The sequence below is a fragment of the Schistocerca cancellata genome, chromosome 2, assembly GCF_023864275.1.
Source record: "Schistocerca cancellata isolate TAMUIC-IGC-003103 chromosome 2, iqSchCanc2.1, whole genome shotgun sequence".
Taxonomy (NCBI): domain Eukaryota; kingdom Metazoa; phylum Arthropoda; class Insecta; order Orthoptera; family Acrididae; genus Schistocerca; species Schistocerca cancellata.
Window position 1 is genome coordinate 652,907,523 of NC_064627.1, and position 12,962 is coordinate 652,920,484.

At 39.8% G+C, this 12,962-nt stretch overlaps 1 protein-coding gene across 3 annotated transcripts in view; it reads left to right on the plus strand.

Annotated features, from left to right (window-relative positions):
• LOC126162334 (NADH dehydrogenase (ubiquinone) complex I, assembly factor 6) overlaps nt 1-12,529 on the plus strand; it is a 103,385-nt gene extending 90,856 nt beyond the window's left edge. For all 3 annotated transcript variants that reach the window (XR_007535065.1, XM_049918770.1, XM_049918766.1), the window contains one exon: nt 11,268-12,529. The gene's annotated coding sequence lies outside the window, so the exon portion shown is untranslated. The remainder of the gene's footprint in view (nt 1-11,267) is intronic.
• The last annotated feature ends 433 nt before the right edge of the window (nt 12,530-12,962 follow it).

The following is a 12,962-nucleotide window of genomic DNA, read 5'->3' on the forward strand; positions in this document are numbered from 1 at the left end:
TACGGATTATGGCCCAGAGGAGTATAAATGTAGATGTAGATGTAGATGTAGAAGACCTTTTAGTTCCTTCCATTTATATTTTTTACCTTCCTGTTCTTTTTTGAGAAGCTTCCTCTTCTGAGCCCCAAACAAGGATTAGATCATGGCCTAGTCCAATGTCTCATTTGCCCCAATGTAATTAACATTTTCTATTTTTTTGCTGAACATACAAAAACTGTATTGGGGTCCTTTGTAGAGAAAGGCAATCACCACATCTGATACTTAGACTGTACAGGTCACCAGAAGTCGTTAAAGACATCCACCCACATTACTGCAAGCGTGAGCAGTTTAAGGCTTGGGCAGTTTTCAGTTATGAGAGCGTGTGCTAGCATCAGTGCTTAAGCATTACATCAGATTTGTGCGTCCTTGTTCAAGCAAAGACCAGAGATATTACATTACACAAAATATTGCATGACACAATTTTTTTTTGCGCCACTTAATTTATATCTAAAAATTCAGCCAATGAGTAGAAGGAGTTGTCATCTAGAAATTCTTTTAATTTATTTTTAAATGTTAGTTGGCTATCTGTCAGGCTTTTGATGCTGTTTGGTAGGTGACCAAAGACTTTTGTGGCAGCATAATTTACCCCTTTCTGTGCCAAAGTCAGATTTAACCCTGCATAGTGAAGATCATACTTTCTCCTGGTGCTATAGCTATGCACACTGCTATTACTTTTGAACTGGGCTGGATTATTAACAACAAATTTCATAAGTGAATATATATACTGTGAGGTTACTGTGAGGATCCCTAGATCCTTAAATAGATGTCTGCAGGATGACCGTGGGTGGGCTCCAGCAATTATTCTGCTTACGCATTTTTGAGCAATGAATACTTTTCTACTCAACGATGAATTACCCCAGAATATGATGCCATACGAAAACAGTGAATGAAAGTAGGCATAGTAAGCTAATTTACTGAGATTCTTATCACCAAAATTTGCAATAACCCTAATAGCATACGTAGCTGAACTCAGACGTTTCAGCAGACCATCAATGTGTTGCTTCCAGTTTAACCTCTCATCAACGGACACACCTAAAAATTTTGAAAATTCTTCCTTAGCTACTGACTTCTGTTCAAAGTCTATATTTATTGCTGGAGTTGTGCCATTTACTGTACAGAACTGTATGTACTGTGTTTTATCAAAATTTAAAGAGAGTCCGTTTGCTAAGAACCACTGAATAATTTTGTGAAAAACATCATTTACAATTACATCATTTAGTTCTTGGTTTTTGGATGTTATTACTATACTTGTACGAGGGTTGCCCAGTAAATAATGCCCCATATTTTTTTTCTCCGAAATAAAAAATATTAGAAATGTGACACTTTAGGTGCGAGTTATTTGAAGTTTCCCGCGTGTGTACGCAAAGTTTCAATTTCCTCCGACAGAGAGCGGTGGTGTAGGAATGTTCTAAAATGGCGTCTGCAGGTGACATCCGTCATAAACAACGTGCAGTGATTGAATTTCTCGTAGCAGAGGAAGAAACCGTGGGCAATATTCATAAACGCTTGTGCAAAGTCTACGGAACATCTGCAGTCGATAGGAGTACTGTTGGTCGCTGGGCACATAGGGTGAAAGCATCAGAGGGCGATGCTGCGGAGCTCCGAGATTTGCCGCGGTCGGGAAGGCCTCCCACGGCTGTCACGCCTGACATGTTGCAGCGGGCTGATGTTCTCATTCGACGGGATCGACGCATTACGACTCGACAATTGGCACTGGAGTTGTCAGTAAGCAAAGGAAGTGTGGATGTGATTATCAATCAGCTTGGATACTCAAAAGTGTGTGCATGATAACGCTCGTCCTCACACAAGTTTGAGGACTTGTGAACACATCGCGAAACTGGGTTGGATAGTGTTACCCCATCCACCCTACAGCCCCGATTTGGCTCCTTCAGACTTTCATTTGTTTGGGCCAATGAAGAATTTCATTCGTGGAAGACGTTTTGCCGATGACGAAGAAGTGATTCACGAAGTGACAACCTGGCTCCGTAGGCAGAGTACAGATTTTTACCGGCAGGGAATACACGCTCTTGTGTCTCGCTGGAAAAAGGCCGTCGAACTTGAAGGAGATTATGTGGAAAAATAAAGCAAGTAGACAAAACATCAGTCTATCACATATGTAAATTTGATTGTTGTGGAATAAATACTTCTGGAGAAAAAAAATATGGGGCATTATTTACTGGGCAACCCTCGTATCATCTGCATAAAGAGCTAACTTTGCATCTTCATCAATGTGGAATGGTAAGTCATTAATGTATATCAAGAACAGTAAAGGACCTAAGACCGAGCCCTGTGGGACCCCGTACTTGATAGCCCCCCAGTTTGAGGAATCAACTGTTGTTTTAACATTACATGAACTACTTATTTCAACTTTCTGCATTCTTCCAGTTAAGTATGAATTAAACCAATTGTGCACTGCCCCACTCAGACCATAATGATTTAGCTTATCTAAAAGAATTCCATGATTTACACAATCAAAGGCCTTTGAGAGATCACAAAATATACCAATGGGTGATGTCCGGTTATTCAGACCATTTAATATTTGATCAGTGAAAGCGTATATAGCATTTTCTATTGAAAAGCCTTTCTGAAAACCAAACTGACATTTTGTTAGTACTTTATTTTTACAAATATAGGAGGCTACTCTTGAATACATTACTTTCTCAAAAATTTTTGATAGAGCTCTCAGAAGAGAGATTGGGTGGTAGTTGTTGACATCCGACGTATCCCCCTTTTTATGCAATGGTTTTACAATGGCATAGTTCAGTCTATTTGGAAAAACACCCTGCTCCAAAGAGCTATTACATACGTGGCTGAGAATCATACTTATCTGTGGGGAACAAGTTTTAAGTACCTTGCTGGAAATGCCATCAATTCCGTAAGAGCTTTTACTTTTCAGTGAGTTTATTATTTTACTGATTTCAGAGGGAGAGGTTGGTGGAATTACAGTTGTTTCCAACTGCACAGGTATGGCCTCTTCTATTAGTAGCCTTGCCTCTTCTAGTGAAGATCTAGATCCTATTTTCTCCACAGCATTTAAAAAATGATTATTGAGAATATTTTCAATTTCTGATTGTTTGTTAGTACACTTGTCATTCAGTTTTCTGGCACTAAAGTCTTCCTGTGCTCTTGGTTGCCCTGTTTCCCTTTCAATAATATTCCAAATTGCCTTAATTTTATTATCAGAGTTACTGATCTCAGACATGATACACGTGCTTCTGGACTTTTTAATAACTTTTCTTAGTACCGCACAATAGTTTTTATAATATTGAACAATTTCGGGGTCAGTACTCCCTCTTGCTGTTAGATACAGTTCTCTTTTACGGTTGTAAGATATTCTTATTCCTTTAGTTAGCCATGGTTTTTTATTTGTTTTCTTGGAATTATGTTTAACTGTTTTCTTTGGAAAACAATTTTCAAATACCCTTAAAAATGTATCATGAAATCAGTTATATTTCAAGTTTGGATCAGGTTCCTTATACACGTCATCCCAATCTAGTTGCTGTAGGCTTTCCCTAAAGTTTGCAATATTTATATTGTTAATTGAATGCACTGCTTTGAAAGTCTGATTTGGAAACAGATCAATCATGATAAGCGTGATGATTTTATTCAGTCATATGAAAGCCAAACTTGTCTATGGCGAATACAATCTAAGGATTATCATAATAAAAGTAAGCATGATGCAGTGTATGATATGTCACTTTGACCCTAATGCAAGCAAGAATATGAAGAGCAGTTCTTTCAGGACCCGTTTTAGGAGAGAAAAGAAGAAAGTGAATAATCATTGTAAGTCAGATAATGCCATTGATAAAGGGTACAAATTCATGCCGTGGCATTATCCGTTGTCTAGTTTTTGCCACAAACAAGACACTCCAAGAAGCTCTGGATTCAAGATCTACATCTATATCTACATCAGTACTCCACAGTCCACCTTACAGCACATGGCTGAGGGTACCCCGTAGCACTACTGGTCATTTCCTTTCCTGTTCCATTGGCAAAAATAGTGAGGGAAAAATGACTGTTTATTTGCCTCCGTATGTACCTAATTTCTCATATTCATTTTCGTGGCCGTTATGCGAAATTTATGTTGGTGGCAGTAAGATCATTCTGCAGTCAGCTTCAGAATGCCAGTTCTCAAAATTTTCTCAATAGTGTTCCTTGAAAAGAATGTCACCTTCCCTCCATGGATGCCCATTTGAATTCCTGAAGCATCTCCGTAATACTTACATGTTATTCAAACTTACCAGTAACAAATCTAGCAGCCTGCATCTGAATTGCTTCAATGCCTTTCTTTAACTCGACCTGGTACGTATCCCAAACACTCAAGCTGTACTCAAGAATACATCGCAGTAGCATCCTATGTGCAGTCTCCTTTATAGATGAACTACACTTTCCCAGAATTCTCCCAATAAACCAGAGGATTGACAATCAACAAATGCTCGTTCCATTTCATACTGCTTTGCGACGTTATGCCCAGATATTTAAACAATGTGACTGTGTCAAGCAGACACTATTACTGCTGTATCTGAACATTACGAGTTTGTTTTTCGTACTCTTACACATTAACTTACATTTTTCTACATTTAGAGCTAGCTGCCATTCATCACACCAACTACAAAGTTTGTCCAAGTCATCTTGTATCCTCCTACAGTCACTAGACGATGACACCATAATCCATATCACAGCATCATCAGCAAATAACTGCAGATTGCTGGCCACCATGTCTGTCAAATCATTTATGTCTGTAGATAATAGCAGTGGTCATATCACCCTTCTCTGGGGCAGTCCTGATGATTCTCTTGTCTCTGATGAACTTTTGGCATTGAGGACAACATATTGTGTTCTATAACTTAAGAAGTCTGTACATATCTTGAACCCATTCCATAGACTTGTACCTTCTTTAAAAGCCTGCAATGAAGCACCATGTCAAACTCTTTCCAGAAATCTAAAAATATGGAATCTGCCTGTTGCCCTTCATCCATAGTTCGCAATGTGTTGTGTGAGAAAAGGGCAGGCTGAGTTTTGCATGAGTGATGTTTTCTAAAACCATGCTGATTCGTTGATATAAGATTTTCAGTCTTAAGAAAATTTATTATAATTGAACTGAGAATATGTTGAAGGGTTTTGCAGCAAACCGATATTAGGGATATTGGTGTGTAATTTTCAGGTACATGCTTTTGCCCTTCTTGCACACAGGTGTCCCTGGAGTTTTCTCCAGTTGATAGGGACTTTGTGCTGGGTGAGGGATTCACGATAAAAGCAGACTAAGTAAGGGGCCAATGATGTAGAGTGCTCTGGACCCGGTGACTTATTTGTTCTTAACTCCTTCAGTTGTAACTGTACGCCATTGATGCTTATTAATATGTTGTCCATATGGAAGTCTGTTCGATGGTCAAATGAAGATATGTTTGTATGATTCTGCTGCGCCAGTGACTTCTTGAATGTGAAAGTTAAAACTTTGGCTTTCGTTTCACTATCCAATTGCCACACCAGAGTGGTCAGCAAGCGACAGGTTGGAATCCTTACACCCACTTAGCGATTTGGCATAGGACTAGAATTTTCTTGGGTTCTCTGCCAGATCTTATACTAACAAGGGAATGGTCAGACTTGTCATGTCGAAACCTGTGTTGGTTTTTTTACCACTGTGAGTTAACATTGCAAGAAGTCTGTATGCAGAATTTTAGCTGCTAACATGACCTAGAAAACTGTAAAGAATTTTATGAAGTAAGACATTTTGTCGCATGGTTTCCGCACTTATAACTGCCTCTTGTACAACCCTGACCTCTCGCTACGTTATACCAACACCATCTAGGGACAAGGTGGCGTTAGCAACGCGCCGCTCTCTTGCCACAGCAGTGAGAGAGCTGATTCCCCCAGTGAAAGCGATCGCATGATAATTAAACATTCGTGGACAAATATGGCTGATATGTTATGTACTAAATTCTTTCCAAATAGCTATGAAATAGACACAAATAAATATACGGTTAGGAACATGTCCAAATTTTATTTCTTGTAATTACTGCAAAAATGCGAAATATTGATACAATGTTCAAAACAGGTTTTTTGTGCACCAAGAACATACAAGCAAAGACGACATATGACAGCCCTGCGAATCACAGACGTTGTTAGATGTCCGTAGACAAAACTGGGCTGGTGTTAGGAATGAATCAGGCCTAGTATCACTATATTTCAAGGAGTGCCACGCATATTTAATCAGATTCTGAAACCATGGGGAGGAAAATTGATAATGTACTACTGACAGCAGCTTGAGAATATTGTCACGATGATAGACAGGAAATTGTAGTGATCTGCACACAATAATTTTCTGTTATTTTTCTGTAAAAAGCCTTCCACTGACGGAAAAATTCTCTGTCTAAAGGTTGAATTACGTTCGTCGTGCCGGGTGGAATCTGAAGTATCTCTACTTCTTTGTCAGGGAGGGCTCGAAATAAAGCTTTTAATGAATCAGACCTTTTATGACCTGACCACGAATCTAAAAGGAGATGAGATTTGTTCCCGCAGAACGGAAGAAAAGCATGACGCATGAAAAGTGTAATGTTTTCATTTCCCATTTGTCCAGTCTTCGATGCGTCTACCAGAAGATTGTTTGCGTAGAACATTGTTCTTGTGACACGTGGTCCAAAACGTCCAGTTGGCTCTTGAAGACACACATATAGCTTAGGCAGCAATGAACCATCTAGACTAATTATGGGCATTATAGTATATGAATGGGTGAGTGCAGTTGTGGACTGCGCAATCGCCTCAAAATGTTTTTCCCATTTGAATGACAGTGTTCTTCTCGCATGCATTTCTTTTTGAAAACCTGACTGACCTGCATTGTACACGTACGATTCGCTAGAACTAGCGATCTTATTTTCTGCATTCGTAAGAAAAGCTTCTATCATTTCGATTTGCGTCACTTCATTTTCTGACCCGTTTCTCGATACAAATTTTGTTATTTTTCTTGCCACAATTTTATGTGATCTTTTGAAGCGATTAATCTAACTTTGAAAAGCTGTAAATTCTTTAGCGCCTATCGCATTGGCAATCTCTAACACCCGATCACGCAAAGTTGTACAAAGTTGTATCGCTGACACTAAATGACTGTTGTCTGGCATCGGTAAATAGCTCAAAAAGTCTCGCATTTATATCCGTCGCAATTTCCAGTCGACTCTTTACGTCGTCCAGCGACTTCCTTTTTCCAACCGAGCGAGGTGGCGCAGTGGTTAGCACACTGGACTCGTATTCGGGAGGACGACGGTTCAATCCCGCGTCCGGCCATCCTGATTTAGGTTTTCCGTGATTTCCCTAGATCGCTCCAGGCACATGCTGGGATGGTTCCTTTGAAAGGGCACGGCTGACTTCCTTCCCCATCCTTCCCTAATCCGAGCTTGTGATCCGTCTCTAATGACCTCGTTGTCGACGGGACGCTAAACACCAATATCCTCCTCCTCCTTTTTCCATCTATACAATTCACGTTCAGAACGGACAAAGCGATACTTATTTTGAACAGTACTTACACATAGGCGTTTCTTACCACTTTCGTTCAACCAATACGTCACCGCTTTTTCTTTGTCTGATAAGGTAATTATAGTTGCTGGTGTTACTTTCGGAGATAATTGATGATGGTACGTGGCACTATCACTCGAAGATTCTTCATGAGTGCAACTTTTGTCGGTATCTTCGCCGTCTGTAGATTCACAGTCTGCAATATTAAGTGTGTCAGTTGTTTCTAGCCACATGTCTGCGCCATTTACATGCTCGTCTAGAAGTTCAACAACCATGTCGCACAACACATAGTTTCACGCGTGTTTTCTGTTGATTGCTTCATTTGGCGTCTGTGGTATATCTCCATGGCAAGCAGCAAAACATTTACAGGGTTCGCCATCACCTATGGGGGGGAGATTGAATGTTCACCGTAAAGTGGCTTGCGGAGTACAGATGAACATGTACAGAACATCTTTCACATCTCTAACCAGTTTCAGGACGATATGTTTCGAAATACATATCAGAAATTAAAAGGACGTGCATGCCACAGAAACGAATATTCATTTCCCCTTTCCACAAAAACCGTGCAGCGATATTCCTCTGTAGTTAACGCCGCGATAAGACGGCCGCACTTCCCGACCATGCGCACAACGCTCGCGACTCGCCATTTCTAGGGGTGGCCAGCCGTCACTGCAAGCGCCAAGCAGGAAACACAGCCATGTTTCTTGGTTTTTTTTTAGGTGACTTCCAGTTCATGTGAGCAGCTACAATTTTGCATATGGACCTTTTGCACAGTCAAATAACAGTGCTAAAAAAAGCAATACATGTTTCGGCATGACAAGTCTGACCATTCCCTTGTAAGATAATGATGTTGGTAGTAGTTGTATGCTTTGTGCATAGATATTTTCACAGAAGCATGAATCTCTAGCAGTCTTTGCTTTGTCATTTGCGTGTTCTCTTTTGAACCAATAGTGCAACAGCCTCTGCTTCATCAGCAATGTCTGAATCTTATTATTAAACCATGGTAGGTCTTTTCCATTTGTAATCCACTTAAAAGGCACACAGTTCTCTAGACCACGATATGTGATCTTAAACTTTGCCCATAATGTCTCTATGTCCATCTTACTGCTAACTGTCTAAGTGAGATGCTAACAACTGCTTATCTACTGTTTCTAGCACAAATATTCCGAAGCTTTCTTGACTGATTTATTAACTTTCGTATCCATAGTTGCTGTAATGACACCATGGTCACTACTACCCTTGTTTACACTGACGTTGTTAGTAAGATCTGGCCGTTTGTAGCTACAAGGTCTAAAATATTTTCATTGTGTAAGGGCTGCTGACCTAGCTGCTCAAGTTTTCAGAAAGTGTTCACAAGTACTTTGCATGACTGTCTGTCTGCACCCACTGTAATGAATCCATAAATATACCAGACTGTACTCAGTATGTTAAAGTCGCCTTCAACTAGCAATGCATGATCTGGGTACTTACTCACTACTGACCATGGACGTTCTTTGAATGACTCTAGAGCTGTTACAACAGAATCGGGTGGCCAGTAAAAACATGCATAAGTTTCCTTGATTTCGTCTAGACTTGTTATAAGTGACCCAGTATCACTGTCACACTCAACTTTAACCTCAAGAGAGACAGTATTTTTGTCAACTCTAATGAACATTCCCGCTCCTGTGGCCTCTAATCGTTCTTTCTGATTTACTTTCCAGACTCACTAAATATCTTGGAGCTTTCCACTTGTGTTTCAGCTCCTCATCCCGAAAATAATTTGAGCACAATAACTTTTATGGAGGGCAATAAATTTCGGAAACTTTATTATAAGTGCTTCAATGTTTACTGATAAACTTTTGACAGTTGAAGCATATTTAATCTGGACATAGTCATACTTCCCTTGCTGCGTAGCAACTGGCAGTTGTTCATTGGAGTCCCTCAAACTACCACTTTACATAAAAGACCCTCATGTGCATTCCACAAGTATTCTGCAACCCGAGTAGCTGCTTCCTTTGTGTAGTGCACCCCTGATCTATCAAGAGGAGTCCTAAAAATCCCCAACTGATAACACAGGTCTAGAAAGCTGCACCAAAGTCCATCACAGAGCTGATGATTCCTGTGATTGAGACCTTCCAGTCGGCTCCAAATCAAAGATCCCCATCAACTCTGGGAACAATGCAAACTGTGAGCTCTGCTTGCACCACATGTGTGAGGCCAGTAGTCTTCACCACTTTCGCCAGCTGCCTATATGAATTGAGGAGGGCCTCTGAACCCGTTGGACAGGCATCATTCGTGCCAAACTGAACCACAACCTGCAGATGACTGCACCTGTATGCTCGAAAGTCGCAGGCAAGGCAGCCTCCACATCTTGGATGTGGCCCCCTTGCAGACATACCAAGTTTACATTGACTTTCTTTCTATCGCTGAGTGCTATATGCCTTTGGGGCTCCATAACACACTTAACAATCCAACTCCGTATTATTAGTAAATCCCCCCCCCCCCCTTGTGCCTGCTCAGACACTGCTGAAGGAGCAGTCATCTGTCCACACACCGGATGACTGGATGAGGCCAGACACTCAGTCTCCACATTGACCCTCCGCCTCGAGCGACATAAATGCACTTCCACCCACCGTTCGTTCTGCTGTGGGGGGCAGTTCCACAGCATCAGGTACACTAGGAGGTAACTTAGTAGCAGAGCCCGTGAGCAAACCGAGCAACAAATTTGGTGTCCCATGCGACATACCAGAATCTCTGCCACTGCTACACTCTTGAGGGAGCATCCTGAAGGTGACTGACGGTAGCCAAAATGTATTCAGCTGTTCGCATACTGCAGCCAGCTCCTCCTGCATTAGCACACAGTATGCACACTTCCTACCAGTTCGAGCAAGACTGAGAAAGTAAACCGAGACAAACTGGAAAAGAAAACTATAAAAGCAGACAAACCCTAGAGATGCAACTTGCTACCCTCCTGATCTGTCACCAAGGGACACTGGTGCCTCAGTGAGGTATGTAGGTGGCTGTTCATTAGAAATAAAAACTGTGCTACAGATTGCCCGAATTTACACTCACAAAATGTGAGATTACATCTTTTAAACAGAAAAACACACATGAAATTTAATAAATATAGTGGGAAAAGATAAACGCTTAACTTCCCACTCTGTAAGTATGTATCAGCCAAGAGCTGGGCCCGTCTGACTCGCTTACTAAATGAACGTAGCTAAAGAGTCAGAGTTACCAATGAAGAGGTGCTAATAAGAGTACAGGAAATCAGATCTCTGTGGAGGCACATCCAGACAAGAAGAGACAAACTTGGACATATTGATGGAAACAAGACAGGCAGGGATGATATATTTTCAAATAAATTTTCTCTCAAAAAACACAAATTTAAAAATTATTTTCATTTATTGAAACAAAACTTCAGTCCACGGTGTTTCTTAATAAATAAAGTTTTGTTGTCTGGCAACGTGTCCTTCATTAAACCTTTACTGGGAGCATGGGTTCATTTCTGTCCATGTGCATGATTCAACTTACCATCTAGTTGTTGTGAGCCTTGCAAGACATTTCTGACCCATGCACCTCAAAGTGCATCATTTGATATAGAGGTAAGTTGCTTTTTGAATTGTAATCGTCCATGAGTAATGGTATAAATGATAGAATTATTAATGAAGTATGATGAAATAAGTGTGGATGCTTCATTACCACTTTTGCCAGTGTACCATTTCCAGTCATTATATTTTCAGGTGGCTGCATCGCACATGACTGAAGAAATATGGGAGGAATTTCATTGGCAGGAGAGGGACGAAGCAGATGAAGATTTAGTAGGTATGGATATAAATGAGGCTCACGAGGAGAAGAGTGATCATACTTCGGACACCGAACAAGAACAAAGTGAATCCGATGTTGAGTGTCTGGAGGGTAGATTTTTTGTATGCAAAGCTAAGTCTATAAAATGGAAAAAGCAAAACCTGGCCAGAGCCTCAGAACTTGGAAACATATCATAACCCATTACCTGGAAGAAAGGCAGTACTTCAAAAGTGTAGTGTCTGTCATCAATTCATTTTCTATTTTATTTGATGAACGTATAGTGACCTCAGTTGTAAATTGCACAATGATGTACATAAAGTCGGTAAAAAATAAACATTTCAGAGAGTGGGATGCCAAACATATGAAGAGAGAAGACTTACTAGTATTTTTGGGGCTACTCTATTTGGCTGGGCTTCACAAAGCCACTCATGTGAATTATGAGGATTTATGGGAAGACATAAAAATCTTTTGTCTCACAGTTTCATGCAAATGATTTTTGTTTTTACTTAGAGTCATAAGATTTGATGACATTCACACCTTTAAAACTAGAAGAAAACATTATAAATTAGCACCTGTGAGGGAATTTCCCACTGCGATAAATAATAATTGTAAAAATGCGTTCAGCTCAAGTGAATATTGTACAATTGAAGAATAGCTTATACTTTTAGACATTATTTACTGTAAAAACACAAAAGGTGTGAAATAAAGGTTTTTGCACTAATAGATGCTGGAATGAATTATTTCATCAACTTTTAAATATATGCAAACACACAACTGAATGAACTGTTTCGTCAAGACAGTGCTGTATTATCAGTTGTGAACAGGTTGACTGAACATGGTGCAGGTACCAACAGGAATATAACTTGTGACAATATTAGTTACCAACTAGCTCAGCTTCTCCTTACAAGAACGTTAACAGTTGTGGGTATCTTATGAAAAAGTAAGCATGAAATTCCAAGAGAATTTCAGCCTAGTAAGTATAAAACAAAGTATAGCTGTGTTTCTGGATTCACTAAAGATGTTACTTTAGTATCGTACATTACTGCCAAAAATAAGACGGTAATAGTATTATCAACAATGTATCATGATGATGCCATTGACACATCAACTGATGTTAAAGTGAAGTCTAAAATAATCACCTTATATAATGGTACCAAAGGTGGGGTCGATACATGCGATCAGTTATGGACAAATTTTAATGTTGCATACAAATGCACATTTTCTGTATAACATTGACCCGAAAACTGATTACTCGCTATGATGAAAATTGCTAAGGAACTTGGGAGGAACATTGCTTGAAAAGCACACCAGAATGTGACAGTGTATAGATAAATTACATTTGGGAGAGGATATAAAACTGTCAGTAGTGGTCCCTGATGATCCTGGACCTTCTCGTGGGAAGTGCAAAATGTGCCTCCGAAAAGATGGGGAAAAAAAACTTCACAGAAATGCTCAAGATGCAAACCCTTTGTTTGCAAAACTCATGCAAACATAATATGTGTGATGATTTAGAATGAACTGTATTAGGAGTATTAGTGCAAACTCCCCATACTACATTTTTTGTTACTGTTATTTTAAAGTTTATTCAATAAAATTGTTCAAGTTTATTGTTTTTAAATGAGTTATTTGTT